General features: G+C 45.2%; 1 protein-coding gene across 8 annotated transcripts in view; it reads right to left on the bottom strand.

Annotated features, from left to right (window-relative positions):
* Positions 1-16,508, bottom strand: part of ZMIZ1 (zinc finger MIZ-type containing 1) — a 345,896-nt gene extending 329,388 nt beyond the window's left edge. For 7 of the 8 annotated variants that reach the window (XM_071564494.1, XM_071564493.1, XM_071564500.1 and 4 more), the window contains exon 1: positions 15,972-16,183. The gene's annotated coding sequence lies outside the window, so the exon portion shown is untranslated. Of the gene's footprint in view, positions 1-15,971; positions 16,184-16,452 lie in introns of those variants that run through there. The other variant, XM_071564495.1, reaches the window with a different exon arrangement.
* Between the last annotated feature and the right edge of the window lie 3,460 nt (positions 16,509-19,968).

Raw genomic sequence — 19,968 nt, 5'->3', positions numbered from 1 at the left:
TCTCACAGATCAGAATGTTCATTCTGGGCATCATGGTACAGCTCACTCAGTATAGATCCTGTATTCCTGGCCCGTAGAAGCGAACGAGGGAAACCAAAAAAAATGCTGCCCCATACTAAAGCCACCTACATGGTGCAATGATGGCCCTTTGCTTCCATGCCACTCCATCTTTCCTGATGCCCATCAACCCTGTGTTAGCGGCATGATCAGCACCACCTCCAGGACATATAAGTTATCTCTTCTTTTGAAAGACACTGAGAAGAGGCAAGGCTGAGATCCAGTGCACCTACACAACTTTCCCTCTGTCATTCCTGTTGGAAGAGGGGATGGGGGGAAAGGGCAAGACTGCAGCCATCCCAGGGACACCAGAGTCAAAGCCTTGTACTGCTAGTACCAAAGCTTGCACAGTTGCACATACTTGCACAGTTGCTTATTTTCTAAAAATCATGCTACCAGCCAATGGCACAATGGCCAGCACCACGCATCAGCAAGGTCAGTATTAAATCAAGTGAGACTGGTAAGAGGTATCCAGTTCAACAAGACAGGCAAAAAAAAATGCACAGGACTGCATCTGAACATATGATCTATGTTACATAAATATAAAAACTGAAAAATAACTTCTCCAGTACACTTGTAAACATTAGAAGAATATTCTAGAGAAGAAAAAAAGTGTTCCTGGAAAACCAGTTTTGATGCAGTGTTTTGAAGCTCATGAAGTTCATGAATATGCTTCTTGTTCTCTGGGGAAACTGGAAGGTGCCTAGAGACCCTGAGAAAAGTGTCACAGCCTGAAGGTGTTGAGCTGAGCCCAAAGGAAGGTCCTGGCCCTCTACCAGCCTAGCTGGGCTGTTCCCAATGTTCCTTTCATTGATGTGGAGACCAGGCTGTCATGGACAGTGGTATCAATCATAGCTAAATCAGCTAAAAATGAACCTTAACAAGAAAAAAACCCAATAACAAAACTAGCCATGCAAAAGAAAACTACAGACATCCCCAAAAAAGCCTTTTCTCAATGCACTGATCAAATCCTGCTGCTGACAGGGAGGGAGCAGGATGTAAATTGGGACCCCATTACTTCATATTTATTCTATTTAAAGGACCATTTCTAATGAAAGCTTTATTTGTATGATTTATGTAAAGAGTTTAAAGTACCAGAAGAAGACAACTACATTCTAACCATAAGCATAGCAAAACTGTGAGCCTCATCTCAACTCCTTGCAGGTACTCAAGCACAGCTTTCACAATGAGGAAAGGACACCATTGCCAGGCACACACTTGACTGCAATGACACCTGCAGCAGCACACGCGGCAATGCTTGTTGTGGCTCCTGGTAGATACAAGTCTGCTGCATTCTGACACTGGGTGCTCCCTAAGGCAGAGAGCTGGGTGTACCTTCACACCTCGGCCAGAGCTGTCCTGCCCATGCTGCAGCCCCAACAACCCCATGTGCATTGGCAGCTTTTCTCCCATCACAGACAACAAACTGAGAGTATATGAATTCAAACAGGTAATCTTCCAAGACTGCACATGAAAGCTACAAATGTTTGCCAATTGCAGTGTCTTTCTGGAGTGGGACATCGGTGTCACATTCACTTGTCTAAGGAAAGTGGCAGCTACTTCTGGTAGTCAAAGCTTCTAAGCCTTTAATTTATCAAGATTAAATTCTATTAACCAAAACCCAAGAGATTAAGGTTGAATTATATATAAAAAGAGACTTCAACATTTTAAAATGTATTCTGACATATTATGCTTTTAGCAAGAATGACATTATAGGACATGTGTTTGACACTTATTTTTTAGTGTTCAAAAAATATTTCAGTTGCTAACTTTTTGCAATCTGTTTCCCATCATTATTTCATTAAAACAGTTTTCATCTCTCTCACAGTAGAAGAGCAAAATTGCTTTCTGGGTGACTAGATTATCATCTCCCTTACTTAAACAGCATCATTCCAGCCTTCCTCACCCTCCGCCCCCCCACCCCCCCATTTATCTTTTAAAAAGGCACATGCTCCTCCCCTCAACTCCACATAGCAAGGGCTAACAAAGCAAGTTAGTTAAAACCAGCCAAATATATCCTCTTCTCTCCACCTGTCAAAAACACTTCTCCAAATTCTCTGAAGGAACGAAACCAAGTAACTCATAAGCTGCAAAAGCATGGGAAATTCTCCCTGACAGAGAAAACCCACACCTGAAACACCTTGGATGAAAACCAAGGTCCACTGTACAATATGTAGCTTACACCACACAAAACACCATTCCCAGGCAAAATACCAGAGCTCAACAGCTTACACTGCTGTGAGTACCCGTGCAGGGGTGAAGTCACCCACATACACAGAAGAGGTGGTTTCTGAGCAGTTATCAGGAGCGAGCACAATAATTCTTACCTGGAAAATGCTGTTTGCAGCTGCTCACCGATTTGTCAGTGCACATGCTGCTCTCCCCTCATGATTTATGATGCTCTCTCCAGCACTGAGACTTCTATTACTGTCCTCATTTATTGCCTGCAGCTGTCATTCTCACCAACAATTCTACAGTTGTTTGTAGGTGAGGTATCAAAGGTATTTAGTGTGCACCTGGAGACGTGATTTTAATCAAACCTACTCACAGGCAGTATTTAAATGTTAGAACAACTGCATAGAGTGCAGCAGCAATTAATGTGAACTTGACCAACCAAAATTATGACAGCCAGAAACATTTAATCATAAATGCCTCAAAAGGATGAATGTCCAACAGGCCTGAACACCTGCTGATTAGTAAATGAAGATAAAATAGTGCTCATAGATCCAACAAGCATTTGAATGAACAATAAATATTAACACAAGTTCAGCAATTTCACTTTCTGTAAATGCAGCTATATCTTTCTCACCATATATTTTTCACAGCCAGCTATTTTCCCCTTGAACTAGTTAGGTTTTCCAGCATCTCCTCAAAAGCTGCTCAGTCAGCCCAGTTTAGAATAACAGAGGTTGATGGGAAAGCAGATTTCACATCCAAAAATTTCACTTTTAAAGATCTCATTGTGTTTTCTAGACATTAAAATTTTGCACAATAGAAGTTCTGACCCAACGCAGTCCTTACTTAACTTTCTTGGGGAGCCACGTGTTGCTCAATAATTTGAAAAACAGGCAAGCAGTGTTAGTGAATAACGATTGCACCACCCTGCTTTGAGAAAGGGTGGCAAACAGACTCCGTGGGTGAATTGGACCTACCATCACCTAACATGGCGTGAAAGGGCAACAGAAGGTAAAAAATGAGTCCTGGAGCTTAGCCTAATAGTACTGTCATGTGTAGCTAAAGCTCTAGCTCTGTAAGTGAACTGATTATAACAGCATCTCTGTTCATTTAGGGCATTTCCAGTACTTGAGATTGCAGGATGAGCCCTAAACCAAGTCCAAAAGGCAGATTTTGCAAAAGAGTACAAGTTCATTATTATTTATAATTTTTCTATAGGTCTGGATTCTGGTGGCTGAATATTTTAAGGCTGCCAATCAAATTAGTTTAATCAGTACTATAAGCACTGAAATCCACTTTCTGTATTGGAAGCTTGTTTATTCAAGACTATCCAACACTGCACAGCTTGAAAACAGCACTCAAGGCAAAAACAACAATTGTGAATTTACAACTACAAGGTAGCCTGAAGGCCATCACTGTCACAGTCAAGTTTGATTTATAGCTGAACAGATAGTGCCAAAATATAAACTACATATTAAACACAAAACTCCAAATGGAAAAAAAATGATGGTTTTACCCTGTTGTGATAAAGTACCAAAGAACCTCTGGCATTTGTAAGTTGTTAATACTTGTAATATATACAGATATTGATTGATCCTATTAGCTTTCCATGTCCAGTTCCTTCAGCAGAGGTGATGGGGTTACATTGAGAGAAGCATGCAGAAGTGTGCAGTCTCTCACTGTGAGTGCACATCAAACCATTAGTTGGTGTGCAGCAGCCTGCTTTCAGGCTAGGAAACAAAATCTCCTTTTAAATAGAACAGTAATTGGAGCACATTTCAGAGTTTAGGAATATATGACCTTGAAGCTATTCCAAAGATTCATTTTAATTATTTAAATCCACAATATACCATTTGTCCTCTCATTGCACGTATTTGGAAAATGAATTGGTCATACATACTTGCATCCACAATGCAAAAGCTGACCTCACCTATATTTTAAAAACTTTTAATTTTTATTTTTTTTATTTCAGCTTTTACTCTACTCCCTGATCCCCTTCCTGTATTAGACTGCAGAATGTGCCTACTTGGGTGGATGTAACAGATGTATAGAGAGTACATACAGTATATGTGGACTACATAGGTTAACGTTGATCACTGGGAAAACATTTTCAGTTTAGCTAAGACACTCCACACCTCCACTGCAAAAGGCCCACCTAAATGGAAAAGTTGCATCCAGCTACCTGCCACTCACCTGATGTAACTGCAACACACAGCTGTCTCAAACTCATATGCATAGTATCCTTACCATTAAAAGCATCCCTGAGATTCCTCATTCCAGTCACTCAGAAATTGGGAAAATGAAAACCAACAATGCCAAATAAATCACTCCTCACAATCACCACACACAAAACTCCCATACAACCAAAAACTAAATTTCTTCCATAAATCGTTATCCCCATTTTCTTAATACTGGACAAGATGATGTTTTACTGGTAAAAGGGAAGTGAGGGGAAGTTGTTTTCTTCCCTCCACCCCCCTCCACCCTACCCCCCCCCTTCCAAACTTAACACATCTGACAAGGCCTTTAAGCTATAACTGTTCTTAGATTCAAACACAGATACACATCCTGTCCTCGGATGATGTCTTTAGGATCTGATCACTCAAGCATATATGTATGGTTCTTTACCAACAAACCACCTGACTCCTCTACTTGTGCAACTTGCATTACTCACAAGAAATCCTTGGCAGAGGCAGACCAACATATGTTAATTACTGGGTTGCATTATAATAGGTCTGACATCTTGTTTCTCATCCAGGGTTTTAAAATAAATGGAAACAACAGTCTCTTTGGATACAAAAGCATGTATTTTTGTATGTCAGGCTAAAAATATCCCATGTTAAAAACACAAATAGATCAACTGCCAGAGAATTCCTGCCCCTCCAGTGTTCCTTTTGGAGATATTAGCCTCATTAAACAATGAAGATAGGGAAGGAGAGGTTGGAGTATGTGCATTCACCATTCATTTCCTACAAACTACTCTTAAGTTGGGTGGAACAGTAAAAATGGGAGCTGGACTCCCCAGTCTTTTGTTTCTTTCATAAACAGCAAACTTTCAGGTAAAATTGGCTGCCAATTTCTACAGCAAAATAAAGTATAAATTCAGGGACACTAAGAGGCATGACTAGAGCAAATACACATTTGTAAACATATTTTTATTTTTCATATGATAGGAGATATGTACTTTTTCTCGATTTTATGATTTAATACACTGAGATATTACTAGGACAAGATACCAGCAACATTACAAGTATTTTGATTTACATTTCTCTTTACTGAGAAAGAGGAACTGAGGACCATAGCTGCAATTTCAGAAAGAGTACTAAGACTCCATGCTGACATGCTGTTTCTTTTTGGGTGACCAAATTCACAGTTTTAAATCTGAATTTCAAATCGTATGACACCACAAAACTGCTAGAAACATTTGAAGTATTGTTGAAATTTTCAAAAACACTAATATTCTAAAATAGTAGAAGACTTTCTTTCACAAAAGTTTTTGCAAAAAGTTTATGCATTAAATAAATAATTCATACATGCATTTAGGATGCAAAACCTTTTAGAATACACTGAAAGTGCTGTCTCAGAAATATTGTTTGTTTTGTTGGGGTTTTTTTCAAGTGATTAAATAAATCTATCATGCACTTGTGACCAGAAACCTACTAGGCATCAACCCTTTGCTCCTTCTTTACTCAAGACTCCCAGCACAGGGTGCTGTGCGGAGTCAGCGCTGGTCCCTGCTCCAAAGGCAGAGTGCCAGCCACGAAGCTCCAGCCAGGAGCAGACAGATGGTGGCCAATAAGGAAACTATCATGCTGTCTTAGTCACCATGGCAGAGCCTGGGTGCCACACAATAGCAACCCGACTATCATCTACTTTACTCCTCATTTCAGATCGTTGTTCACCTGCATATGCCTAGTGCTCCCAACTAAGGGTAAATAAACCAGAGCTGTATTTGATGTACCCATCCAGTGTCCCATGAGGCTTGCAAGGAGCCATTACAGTCAAGAGCAGAGCTGAAGGCAGATATCCAAAGGTTACTAAATACAGCATACCAACCACTGCTCTGTGGGAGCAACTATGCTCTAGGTTAGCTAAGAGGAAACATGCCAAACTCAAAAATAGATGTTCAAAGTACCAGTTAGTTAACAAAAGAAACTTCAACAGATGAATCCTAAATGTAATTTATTTTTTTGGTATTCATTTGACCATAAAACAACCTTGTGTAAGGATAAGACAAGTAGCACAGTCCTGAATTTAAAGTGCCCATCTGTTTTCATGCCAATCAGTTCTTCAAAGACAGGCTCTGAACTCTTCAGCAGCAGTCATCGCCACCTCCTCCTCTTTCCTATAGTCTCTGCACCTCTCACGTGCTTTTCAACTGATTACTTTACAAAGAAAAATCTGCCATGAACACAGGTAGAATAAAAATGATTGCAAATATTTTCAGAACCCATCCTAATCAAAAAGGCTTGGAACTGCCCACAGCACTGCTCTTTGCAAAGCCTTAGCAGAAAGAACCACTGCTTCACCCAAGCCTGTGCAGCACCGAGCACCATCTGGTCTGTGCCTCAGGGGACCTTTCCATTCTCCCTACCTGCACAGCTCCAGTCAATGCCACCAGCAATGTAATCCAGCAAGCTCCACACTCTCTGCTGCACAGACTTTGAGGACAGGGCAATTTCTACGTGAATGTTTTAAAGTGTTTATTTTCTGTCCTGATGCTGATTCCTTCTGAAGAGTAAATAAACTCTGAATGACTATCCCTTTATGTGCAATTTGTACCCAAGGATGACTAGGAATGCAAGGACTGGTCTCCAAAGGAAGTGTTTAGAACACTCAGACAAGTCAAAGTACTGCATCTTTCATGTCGAAGCTGTACCTCTGCTAAAAATCAGGATTAGGTATTTGCTATTAACAAACATTTCAAAGGTTCACCTCAATTCATTCTGCACTCTGTCTCTTGCTGGACACCAACAGCTACTGTTTCACTTGTCCTTTGGTAAAGAATAACAAGGCCAATTGAAACAGTGACTCCCAAGTTACACATAAACAAGCAGGAGCCTGCTGTACAGGTGGGACTTGGTTTAGAGGAGTGTGAAGCCCTTCTGGGTGTCCACCTTCCCGTCTAACTCCTGTCCCCCTGCTACTGCAGAGTCCAGAGTAGCAAGATCACAAAACTCACCCAGTTTCTCTTTCCTTCCAGTCCTGCCTCAAAGCAGCTGGGGTTGGGGAGCGAAAGCAGTGCTGCGCAAGCCCTTCCTTTCTGAGGGCTCCCCATAGCCACATGAATTGTTGTGGCAGAAGTAGATTCAGAGTCGGCGTCACAGACTGAGCAAAGTCAAGGGCAGATGACTAGGAAAGGACTCACCATCCACATGCTTATATGGCCAGAAAGCTGCAAGAAGAGGATGTGCGCCCAAGTTTTTAGCTTGCAAGGCTGGTTTAACCAAGTCTGAGAGGGCTCTGCTAGTGACCCAAAATAACTTCTCCTTACATAATACTGTTATGATTTTAATGTGCGAGATGGCAGAGTTTTACAGTGCCAAGAGCCAAAGCTATGCATCCATTTGGAAAGCTAGTAGCTCCCATCTCTAATGGTATCCAACTCCAGCTGGACTGCAACTGAATACTTTTTAAAGCAGTGGTGTAACTTTCTGGAGAGATCTCACACTTGAGAAGACAAGGAAAGACTCAAATATGGTATCTGAAACAAACTTCTAAAGGAAGGACTGATAGCTGCTTGAAGTCTCACCAGGTGAGACATATCAGAGTGGATATCTCAGAAGCAAGAAAGAAGGGAGTTGTGAAGCTGATGAAGTTGAACACTAGTTTGTAGAAACACAGCCTTGATAATGCAACACACGTTGAGTTCACCTTTTCAGTCACAGAACTGCTACCCACATTTGTACATATGTGCCCACTGCAATTTAGCATCTTGATTTTCTGTGAAACAGAAAAGTGAGGTTTTGTAAAACACCTAAAGGACAGCAAACTGAGTGTACAGATAGTCAGGATCCCAAAAGCATTTACAGGATGACGTCTTACTGGCCTGTAGCCCTTTCAGACAAGCATTCCAGTTAAAAAAAAAATAATCAAATGTAAAGTGCATCAACCTGTGCTAAATGGAGAAAAGAAGAAAACCTTTATTTGAAAAGGCTTAGTTTTGAAAATCTTGAGTTGGTGTAACGGAGAGCAACATAAGCTGTATACCAGCTGTAAAGAAGTCAACTTCTGTGATCCTACTGCTGGGAAAAGGGTTATAAGCATTAAACAAACAGAGAATTTACAAGAAAGACACTAAGAGACTGGGTAGACTGCCTGACAACCATAACATTCTTCTCCCCCCCCTGCAAACCTGCCGCATAATAAACCCCACTCTCTTTCCTGTTGGGATATATAAACAAACTGCTCTTCCGAGAATACAGTGTCAACAAAGTGTCTAAAACTGCTTTTAATAGCTTTTTTTTTTGAGGAGGGGGGTTGGAGGTGGGGTGGGGTACAGTAGCAGGACAGAGGGAAATAATCAAACAGATTTTCCATTCACCTATGTATATCCTATAGCTTTAAAATCACAAATTGACAGTGCTTGTTGTAAAAATACTCTAGCTGCAGGAACTCGTATTTTGCAGTGTATTTTAAGCAAAATCATTCTACAAGAAATTTTCATGTTTGTAAGTTTTTTTGCCATTTACAACAGCCAAAGTCTTAGAGAGATGTGCAACACTAAGGAAAATTAAGGTTTTATGTGAAAGTAGTGGTATGTAAGGTATTTCTTACTTTCAAACCATCTATGGGGGCACCTCATCTGCTGGCTGCATGACCAGAAGTGTTGTTCAAAGTGGGCACAGGGGCAGAAGGACTGCAGGCTGGAAACTTTCTCTCATTTCCTCAAGAAAGAGTCTGTAGCTGTAGGGGAGGGGGGGGTGTGGGGGGGTCCTGCAACTGAAAGCTTGAATCTCTCTCCTCCCTATCACTGAACTCTCTCATGGTGAGACTTCTCCCTCCCACGTGTCACCCTCACACCTCTAAAATAACCATAAGCAGGTGCTAACCTTTGAGCTGGAGGATGCCCATCTACCAGGTGGCAGTTGAACAACCATGCCCAAGAGAGCAGCACAGGTGAAGGGTCTGAGTTTCACTGAGATACAAAAGCAAAGTTATATAAACATCTTACAAGCTCAATCATTTTTGCCTTTGGTGAGCAGGAAAACCCCCTTTATCAGTGTGAGACCAATTTCTGGGGAAGTCCAAATTCAAACCTTTTCAAGTACCAGTTACTACCCAGCTGTGTCAGCCTAGGCATTGCCCTGCATTTCTCCCCCATCCCACAGTGCCCTTATTTACACAGTAAGCCTGTATGCGATCAGTTCATCTGTTTTTGGAATGGGTGTTCAAAAACAAGAGGGGAAGAGAAAACTACACTGCAGAATTTACTGATGGGACACAAAGGTGTGTATTTCAGAGCAGTCTAAAAGACTTCACTGTTCTCAAATGGAATCAGTAATGTAGCAAAGAAACAAGTAGATACTCATCAAGGGAACTGTTTTTGCAACTAAATGGCCAATTGAAGCCCCAACTATTCTGCCATACACCTATGTCACAGCAGTCCCAATAAATAAGACTTTCTGATTAGTTACGAAACTATCTAGAAATCTCCAAGAGACAGATACCATTCACTTTGCCAGCCAGTCAGCGGAGCCCTGAAATCTCAAAGGAATAAAAACCTAAATAAATCCAAAAGACAACACAGACATGTTGTCAAAGTATTGCTATTTCTCCTACTCCGCAAACATACGTTTTAAACTAATCGGCAAAGATAGCAACCAACATTTCACAGTGCAAAGTGCTGCACTATGAACAAGACAGAGTTTCCCTATGTTTGTGTATTAGATCACCCAGTCAGTATTCTCTAGTTAATGCCATCCAGATGAAGCTGACTACTAAACTAGCTCACCAGAAGAGTTTACCAGTTGCCAGGCAAAGAGTTGAGAACACAAGAACAAGTAAGATTTGAAGAAAACCAAATAAAGAGAACAAACAATTTCCATACAGGTTTTGCATGATGTTATCAGATGCACCAATTCTGTGGCTTTCATTCTCATGCTATCTTTGACAACACATATGTATTATCTATATGTTAGAGCTGTTCCTCTTTCCGAAGTCAGACCCACAGTGGTGCTGCATTTCCCGAGTGAAGAAAAAAAAAAAGCCTTACAGCAACCACAGTCCCTCTGTTCTTGCAGCCAATACTGACTACCAAGAAACTGGAATATGACTCTACAGGGAGAGAATAACACAACTGGCTATGGATCAGGCAGCCAGAGGATCTCCCAGTAAGTTTCACAGGACTGAAAAAGGATATCTTACCATGAGAACATGAGTTATGTAAATCAGGTCTCCACCATCCACTGACATGCATATTAAGCCAAGAAAAACAAACAAAAAAAGTAAGAAACCCCTTACATACACAAACAATGAGCAGTGGAGGTACTACCAAGCCAGATTTGTAGGAAATTTCCACAGGTTTGTAACACTGTGCATATTAACAGATTTTGAGCAATTTCATTTCCTCCTTCCCCCCGCACCCGGTGTTGAGCCAGGAACCTTCCTGCTTGAGTTTGGGAATCAAGTCCAAGCTGGTCTGTAGAGCCAAAAAATGGATTACCAACCAAGAGATACACTTCCCACATTTATCTTAATGGAACATTAATGTGATAGCTTGCATGTGACTAACCTCAATTGTAATGCGCTAGACAGAATCCAAATCAGCTTGATCAGTTGAATTATTTGTGGAAAGGATAAAAGATTCTTTTCGCACTTAGATATTTCATTAGATCCTAAACATTATTTTAAAAAGCATTAACCGTCATCCACAGGAAAAGATTGTTTGGCAGTTCCAGGATTCAATACAGGAGTACAAATTACTTTCTCTGTCCTCTGCTACAGGTTTAAAAAGTATAAGCAACTGAAGGAAACTATAGATAGCCCAGAACAAGTAATCACCTATATGAGCTTTCAGAAAGGCAAGTTCTTTTAAAAATGAGTCATCCCCTGTGGAGTAATTTAATTTCTATTGACACTTACAGGAGAAATTAGTGAATTGGTCTGTCTAAAAACAATATTGTTTTTCTACTACATACATAGTACCTACCCACCGAAATCTGCCCTGCTCCACAAAGGGAAGGACAGAGGCACTACATTGAAGCCAAAAAAACCTCATCTTTGCAGGCAAGGTAGACTTCAAGCTATGTTGAGCTATTAGAACCAAAAATAACATGTAACAAGTGTAAAACCATCTCCTACTCTTATAATACACTACTGCCTCCAACAGTCTAGCTGTGGAGATCCATTAAGACTCATTGCCTGGATATTTCACTTGCAGCCTATATTTCCTTTAAAATATTCTAACACTAGCCAAGCTGAATGCTAATGATCATGTGACACCCAATGGAAATAAAGAAATTGAAAATTGCTGCATAAAAATTTTCTTCTTTTTCAGTAAGAAGGGGGAAAATCAATATCACAAAACCTTTTGTTTTTAAGCCAAGGACACCATTTTAAAGCTGAAATGATTTCTAATACCACTGACAGCCTCAACTTGTCATCAGCAGGAAAGCTTACACACACTTTGAGTGAAGACATGACTTGAGTGAAAGAAACTGTACAATATCTGAGCAGGAGGTGTATCTGTGGTAGTCTGTATTGATGTGTTGTTTACTGTGCTTTCCCATAAAGCAGATCTAAATGGATAAAGAGGGTTTGTGTTTCTTGTCCCACAACAAGCAGTTGACGAGAACAAGCATAAAACCCAACTCCAAACTCTTCAGCAATATTCTCGCTGCTTTGCTGTAATACAGGATAGGATTTCACAGAAGTTGGTCTAACTAGGAGAGAACAAATCAGCCAATTGCATAGTGGTCAAATTTGTTACCACAGGCATTAACTGCAATTCCACTTATTTATGAGAAACTGGCTTCCCAGGTAAAGCCATAACAATCCAAGCTCACTTGTCCTGCAGCATTCAATCAGCCACATTGTTAAAGCAGCAAGGCAGGCACCACGAGTTCCTGGACAGTCACTACCTACACTTCTCATAGTCCCATTATCTTCTGTGTGACTGGAGAAAAGCTGGATCCCTGTTATTCGAAAACCTATCAACAATGTTGTGGGAGGCAAAATGAATTTCAGCTCTTTTCTCTTTCTCAGATCTATTTTTTTTTCAGGAGAGAAACCAAGCTTTCGAGGCTGCTAGTACAAACATCAAGTTGCTAAAAACCAGCCAACACTGTCTCCAACCATAGTATCAGTGATGTAACTGCCATCCTTGAGGGTTTGGGTCTTGGTTTTTGTTTGTTTCGGGTTTTTTGTTTGTTTTGGGGTTTTGTTTGTTTGGTTTGTTTGGGGTTTGTTGGGGTTTTTTTCAAACAGAAAACCTTTGGAGCCCATAAAAGTGGAAGAGATTTGGGGCAAAGGCCAAGCAACTCCCAAGAAAAGTTATGAATGGAACTGTACTACAAAGCCTCCTTTCCTTTCCACTCTTTGTATCTGCTGGCGATCAGGAAAGATCTTTCAGATGTTGCAGAAACTGATCCATTATCTTTTGTGGGTTTCTTAAAATACTCTAAAATGCCATACTAAGATTACAGTTCTATTTCATCTCAGAGAGCACAAAACACTCTCTGTATATATACACAGCAACTCGCTTCTTTCCTGAAACAAAGTTTTCATTGATCCTTTGCCACAGACTCAATTATTGTTTCTAAGCATGATCAACATTTATTTAAGGTATTGTGGACTGTAAACAATGTAAACAATAAAAGCATCTGTCCATGTTGACATGAATGTCATTGGTAGGTTAGATACCTACATCAACTGGTCCCAAGGGATTCTTTTGAAATTTGGAAAGCCGAAAGTAAATTTAAATTACAATTTACAGAATTATCTTTAAATCAGCCACCTTCTGAGGTACTGTTATCTTGAGAAGATAAAAATCACAATCTGTCAATTCAATCCCAAGAAATTATTCATTGTTTTAAAACATAATCCTAAAGACTCTTCTTTTTTTTTAAAGCTTCTTTCTTTTTTTAATGCAGTGGATTCTGTAACATTCCTGGTCCTGCTTACACCCATGGGGAAAAATAATCCTCCTCTTCTAATGTGGTAGTTTTAGACATACATGTAAAAAGAGCAGAAATAAAGATATTTTAAGACATTTAGAAAGATAAAAAGAAAAAAGGTCCCTGACTATGGGAGGGATTTCAAGTCATGTTTTCCATAGCCTCTTTGTAAAAATAAGCAGCCTTTTCTTTCTCCTCCTCCCCACCCCAAACTACTAGGAAAACAGTCACCAAATGCACTCAGCTAGCCTCAAAGTCACACGTGCTCCATTGCAGATCTTGCTTTCAATGTCTCTTTTGTTTGATAGCTGGTGTTTCAACATCCTCAACTTGGAACAGAGAAAGGTCAGAGCAAGTCTTCTGGCATTCACAGACCTGCACCAAGCCCTGCCAGAAGACTGATGCCATAGTACATTTCCCCAGTCAAGAGAAGGAAGTGGAGCTCCAAATCAGAGACCAACTCTGTTTGTCAGAGGGATCCTTCTCCCAAAGGGGTTTAGCTGTGAAACTTTTCTGTTGGTGCTGATAATACTTTTGAGTTACCCCGTGCCATGTCACTGCTTCAGTACTGCAACTCGAACAGGTTCCCAACAGCATGACGTTTTAACTATATATTCCAGCACAGAGCTTTTGTTTTTTTCTCACGCTCTTGGTTTTACTTCACCTCTTCGTTACCTCCCAGTGCCCTCACACCTGCCTGCTGTCCACGCTCCCCTGCCTGGGAAGGAGAGGCTACATCATTAACCTTCCAGTGTGCAAGGCCAAGGTCTGCTCCACAGCTAGAGAGAAGCTGTTGCTAAAGATTCCTTAAAAGCTTCGGCACTTCAAGGCATTGGAAGTACTCAACCAGACCTGGGAGCCAAAGCTTTGCTACAGCATTAATGTGCTTTTGGCTTTTTAAATTTTATAAACCTGTCGTGTTTCTGACGCACAGTTTTATTCAGAGCTCTAAACAGCCATTCCATATTTAAAAGAAAGCTTGCTTAGGTAGCACCCTAAAACTACCCCAGGTCATTCATCTCTCCAGCACTCCTACTGTCTCTTAGGAAACCTTTGATAGAGCATTTGTTCAGGCTGCCAAGTTAAATCCTCTTCTCTCATGTCAATGCATTGAAAAAAGCAGTCAGAACACCAGCTTCACTCAGGCCTGCTGAAGTAAATGAAGAAAACCAATTCCTCTGACACTATAGAGCCATTAAGCCGTTTGCAGATTATTAACTGAAGCACAGAAATACACACCGCGCACGATCGGACGACAGCGCAGAGCTGTGCCTTAAATTCGCTTAGGTCTCGACAAACTGACGGTGCTGTCGCAATTTGCACCAGTGCGTGCAGCTGCCGGGGCTGGTGAGCGGGACCCCGGCAATCCCAGACAAAAGCGGCTGGGCCGCGGTGCGGGGTCACGCTGCCACCGCCGGGCAGGTTCCACCTTTAGTGCAGATGGTGACGGGGGCTGCACTCGGAGGGGCGCCCCCGAGGCGCCGCCCCGTGTCCCTCATCGCAGCCTCCGAGGCGGCACCGAAATTAAACTTTACACGTGCGAAACAAAGTTTACAGTCTAAAACCCCGATTATAGTAACAACTTCCTCTCCCTGTCTCAGGCTGCCGTACTCCTTCCCCGCTACCGCGCCAGCGCAGAGTGCTATCCCGAGCGCGGGGAGGGGGGGGGACGTGGGGGGGGGGGGGGGGGAGAGAGAGAACAGGACGACAAGAGCGTGGCTGGATGGCTCCTATTTTTATGTTTACATTCCAGAAGTGTCTTTTAACTGGCTGCCATTCCCCTTCTCCCCGCGAGCAGCTCCGCCGGCCACCCCAGAAGCGGTTCACTCGCTACCCTCGCACAAAGGCGAGAGAGCGGCGACCGGGCTTGGGTCGGGTCGGGTACCCCCAGCCCTCTGTCCCCGCGCCCCCTCCCCGCCTCCCGGCGGCTTCCTGGACAGATGCACCGGGGGGAGGGAGGGGGGGAGAGAGAGAGAGAGAGGGAGGGGGGCTGCTCCTTCCTCCTGCCTGGCGAGAGAGGCCCCAGTCCCAGCTGGCTCTCAAAACCCAGACACAAGGAATTTACACCCAAGCAAGCTTCCCGGACCCCAGAGAACAGGCGCAAGCTTCCCGACGCGTCTCCCAAGCCCTACACGGGCGGTCGGGCACGCACGCCCCGAGCCGCAGCCCCGGCCCCACGGCGGAGCTCCAGCCTGCCCCGACGGCGCTCGCCCCGGCCGGGGGCAGCCGCCGCCCCGGCCCCCGCAGCCCCCTTTGTGCTTGCGGCGGCTCCGACGCCCGCCCGCCTCACAAGTTCGCCCCGGGCCGGGTCCTTCTGCGACCCCGCGGCCGGTCCGGGAAGGGCATTGCCGGGTTAGAGCCGCTTCCCCGCCGCCGGGCCCGGCTCCGCGGCTCCCCGCCCGCCCTCGCCCCGCGCCCTCGGCGGGGACAGCCTGCCCCTTTAAGAAGTCTCCGCACATTTTCTCCTCTTGCCGAATAAATAAGTATTATTTCTTTTTTCTCCCTGTACACCTATTTCCCCAGCGTGGCCGCTCCATTGTTTCTGCTCCGCCGAGACGCAACCCCTGCCCGGCCGCGAACGCAGAGGTGCGAGCAGGGAGCGCAAATAGACGCGAAACTTACCTATGGATTGCAAAGCAGCCTTGCAGCAGCAAAATAATAAGGAAGAAGGCAGGCAAAATCCTCTCTCCCCAACTGATTTGCAGCTCTACTTGGGTATTTTTAAATATATAATTTTGTTTATTCCTTTCTTCCTTCTCCCCCGCTTTTTCTTCCTTCCCCCCCCTCCTTTTTTCCCCCTTGCCCACAGACAGTGAAAAGGAGCTCAATGTTAGTGGGTGAGTAAGTGAATCAACTAGCAGAGAGCACAGCAAGTTGAAGTGTCAAATTACATTGGCTATTCTATTACCAAAGGGCCATGCTTTGTGGCTGCTGGCAAAATCTGTCCCAGATTCCTATCTGAAAGGGAGCTGCCTCCTACAGGGATGTTCTTCCCTTCGCCCTCTCCCTTTCCCTCTCCCCCCGTCTCTCTCTCACACACACTCCCCAAATCACACAAAGTTAAAAATCTTAGATACGACTTAAAATACAAATATTGTCTTACAGTGTATTTTAAGGCGGGGATTCTCGTTTTAGTCTTCCTGAATATCAGGCACTTGGAAACCCTTCCACTCTGGAAACTGAAAGCTGGAGAATATCTATACTCCCTTCGGTGTTTTTGTATTATTAAACAGGGGAAAACCACCCTGGACCCAACACACTTTCCAGCATGAGGTGCCTCTCTCTCTGTCGTCTTCACGGGAGAATTTTTACGGGCATGGAAGGAACTACCGGGAGGGCAGGGGGATTGCACGGGAACGCCGAAAGATCCCGCTGTTCCGTCTACTGCGCTGTAGACATCCTTCCACCCCCTCCATTTATTGCCACCACCGCCAACCTCGGGGCCGCGTTATTTTCAGAGCCCGGAGCTCCCGCCACCCAGGTAGGAGCGGGGCTCTCCCGGGCGTCCCCGCTCAGCCGGGGAAGCCGGGTGGGCGGCGGGGCGGGCCGGGGAGGCGGCCCCGACGGAGGGGGGGCGGTCAGAGGCTGCGGCCCCCCCCCCCCCGCCGCCCGGAGCGCGGCCCCCGGCGCTAACAATAGGGCGTGTTTTTTTGCTGTTTTTTTCTTTCCCCTATGCTCCTCAGGAAATCCAGGGCGATTTCCAGGGAGAAAATAAGAAGAAACCGTCCTTGTCTGACAAGCACCAATCTGATAAAAAAACATCTCCCTTGACTTCTCTTCCCCTTGATAAAACACTTCCAGGACAATCAATATTTTATGATGAGTTGTTAATAAGCCTAATATATTCATCCCTGCTCCAACGGGGCTTGTTAGATTATGCAATTAAGATAAGCAATTTAAACAGCACTGTGTAACTCCGCGCTGGTCACATTCGTCTTGTTGTTGGAGGAGGAGAACGATTGTGACTGTAAAGGGATGTCGGATCGCCCGGGGACGGAGGATTTTTTTTTCTTTTTTTTTCTGGCGGCGTGCAGGCGGAACCGAGCCCTCCCGGGGCTCTGCACGCCGGTAGCCCCGCGTGGCTCCCCCGCCGCTGGACGCGCTGGCTGCGCGGGGCCGGCGGCAGCGGGGGCTGCACCCCCCCGGCCGCCTCCCGAGGGCAGTGCCCCTGGGGTGACCCCCGCCCCGCTCATTTACGCCTCCGTGGCTTCCCCAGGAAAAAACGAACAAACACCCTGTTCCTGCCGCTCTCCCAGTGCCTCCTGCAGCCGCCCCCCGCTCGCCTCGGGGCGCGGAGGGGCCGTGCGAACGCTGCGCCCGCCACCGCCCCCAGTGCGGAGGCAAAGCCGGGCCCGCCCGGCCCGGCCGCGGGGGGAGCCCCGGGCGGGCGGCGCGCCCCCCTCCCGACCCTGGCCAGCCGGCGGCGCGGCACGTCCCGCCGCTCCGGCGCGGCTCCGGCTCCGCGTTTTGCGAACGGCCGCTGTGTCAGCCGGGGAGCGCCGAATAACAAAGGCAAGTTTGAGAGCAGCCGCCGCCGCACAGGCTGCGGTGACGTCAGGGAACAATGCCGCTGCCAGCCCGCCCGCCCGCCGCCCCTTAAAGGCGCACAGGGCGCTGCCAGGAGCCCCCGCGGCCGGCCAAGGGGACAGTGCAGGGGGCGCCTGTCCTGCCCCCCAACCTTGCACCCCGCCGGCGGCTTCCTCCGGCACTGCCCGCCCGCACGGGGAGGGGAGCCGCCGCTTCGTGTCACGGCTCGCTCTCTGCCGCGCCGTCCCTCGCGCAGCCTCCGCCGCCCTGAGCGCTGCCCGGAAGACGCGGCGGCCGCCCGGGCGGGAGTGCTCGGGCCGGGCCCGCGACCCCGCGGCGCTGCGGGGCAGGGCGGGCGGCAGCCGGGGCGGCGCGGCCTGAGGCCCCGCTCCCCCGTCCGCACGACGAGCCCTGTTATTCGTCAAGGGAGTGTTGTCACCAAAGGGCCAGGCCCCTGAGGGCGCTTCCAGCGGGTTCGGCCGCGTTTCAGCGGTGACCCTTCGCTTGTCTCTTGTGCTCTCCTCCCACAGCCGCACCAACGCCCGTGATTGCAACCTGCAGTCCACAGACTTAAACAGCGATTGCTGTCCATTCCACTGAAGGCCATTTCACTCCTGCACAGCGGTTGATATCCATTATTAAAACAGGCACAGAATAAACCCAGCCTTTTAGGTAACCCAACAATGGCACTGTAGCAATATGGTCATCTCCTGATAATCGCACAGGTGTCAGGGCATCATACCTTAATAGTAAACTAATTTGCAATTAATATATTTTTAGGGCATCAGCTTGGTATGGTGTCAAAACTTTTGAGTGTGGGCAAAGTCAAACTGTAAGTTTGATGCTTCATTGCTTGAAACCATCTTACAGAAGTAGAAGAAAAAAATCAAACCTGTCTGCAGAATAGCAGTTACAAGGACATAGCCTGTCTGCTGTATTTAAGCGTAACTTCCAGTGATACCATCCAGGCAGAAAAGAAATTGGAAAAAAAACCCCACAGAAAAATCTTGAAAAAGTAATTGTGTTTTTACCAGGCTTATGTTCTACATCAGCAGATCATGCAGGATTTACCAACTGCATCACCTTGCCTTTTTTAAGAAACCAAGTCCCCTGGTCAGTGCAGTACATGGCTAGAAAAAAAAAGATCTTAGAGGAAGTAAGCTTAGTGATTTAGCAGATGCTGTTGTGCCCTCTGAATCTGCCTCTGTTAAATTGGGGTCTGCTACACAGTGTTCAAAGGCACCCAAGGGGTTGGAGGTGATCCCAGTCCGCAGGGGATGTGCAACCGCTGCCTTTGACACTTGCAGCCAGACAGGATTGCAGTGACAGCACAACTGCTACACCTGCCCACACAGAGCACTTCACCTTCTCAGTCACAGGAAACATTCCCCATTTCCTGCATTAGTCACCCACAAGAATTTGTCCCAAAAGTGGTTGCAGCAGTCAGTTTAACTAGTGTATTTACTTGTTTGTAAATTAAATTCCTTGAAGACTAAGAGGGCCTTTGTTTTCTCTGATCCATGTTGATATGATTCATGAATTTAGAAAGGTGCCACTAATGCATGTTGATGCGATTTTTTTGCAGCCAGGGACAGGGTTAATCCACTACAAAGAACTTTTATAGCTGCTCTAATTCACTGCCAATTGCCTGCTGTGGCATAAAGGGTGGACTGGCCACTTGGACTGAGAAAAAGAGTTAGGAGTTTACATGTGTGGCAGGGCTTGCATAGGGCATTCAGTGTTGTCCCAAGAACAACACTTCAAACAAAGCCCTCAATTAGACCAATCAGCCTAATTTTCCAACTCCTTTGCAATGTCAGAGCAAAGCAAAAAAACAGTATTCACAAAATGACTGAGGATTGGGCCCTTTTTTTTCTTTGTTCTAAGAGACCAGGGTGCTCTTGACAATTCTGAGACCGAGAGTTCTTGGAACAGCTTTAAAACAGGGGCTGCACAAGCTTCAGTGCCTGATCTCAGATCCTGGCTTAACAGCGTTCGGCTGCTGCAGTAGCAAAGCTGTCAGCAAGCAGGCAGACAGACAGTTATCCACATTATTCCATGCTCTATGGTGGGCCTGTCCACGAGGGATTAG

Source organism: Pithys albifrons, chromosome 9, assembly GCF_047495875.1.
Source record: "Pithys albifrons albifrons isolate INPA30051 chromosome 9, PitAlb_v1, whole genome shotgun sequence".
In the NCBI taxonomy this organism is placed as follows: domain Eukaryota; kingdom Metazoa; phylum Chordata; class Aves; order Passeriformes; family Thamnophilidae; genus Pithys; species Pithys albifrons.
This window is presented reverse-complemented; position numbering and strand designations above follow the sequence as displayed.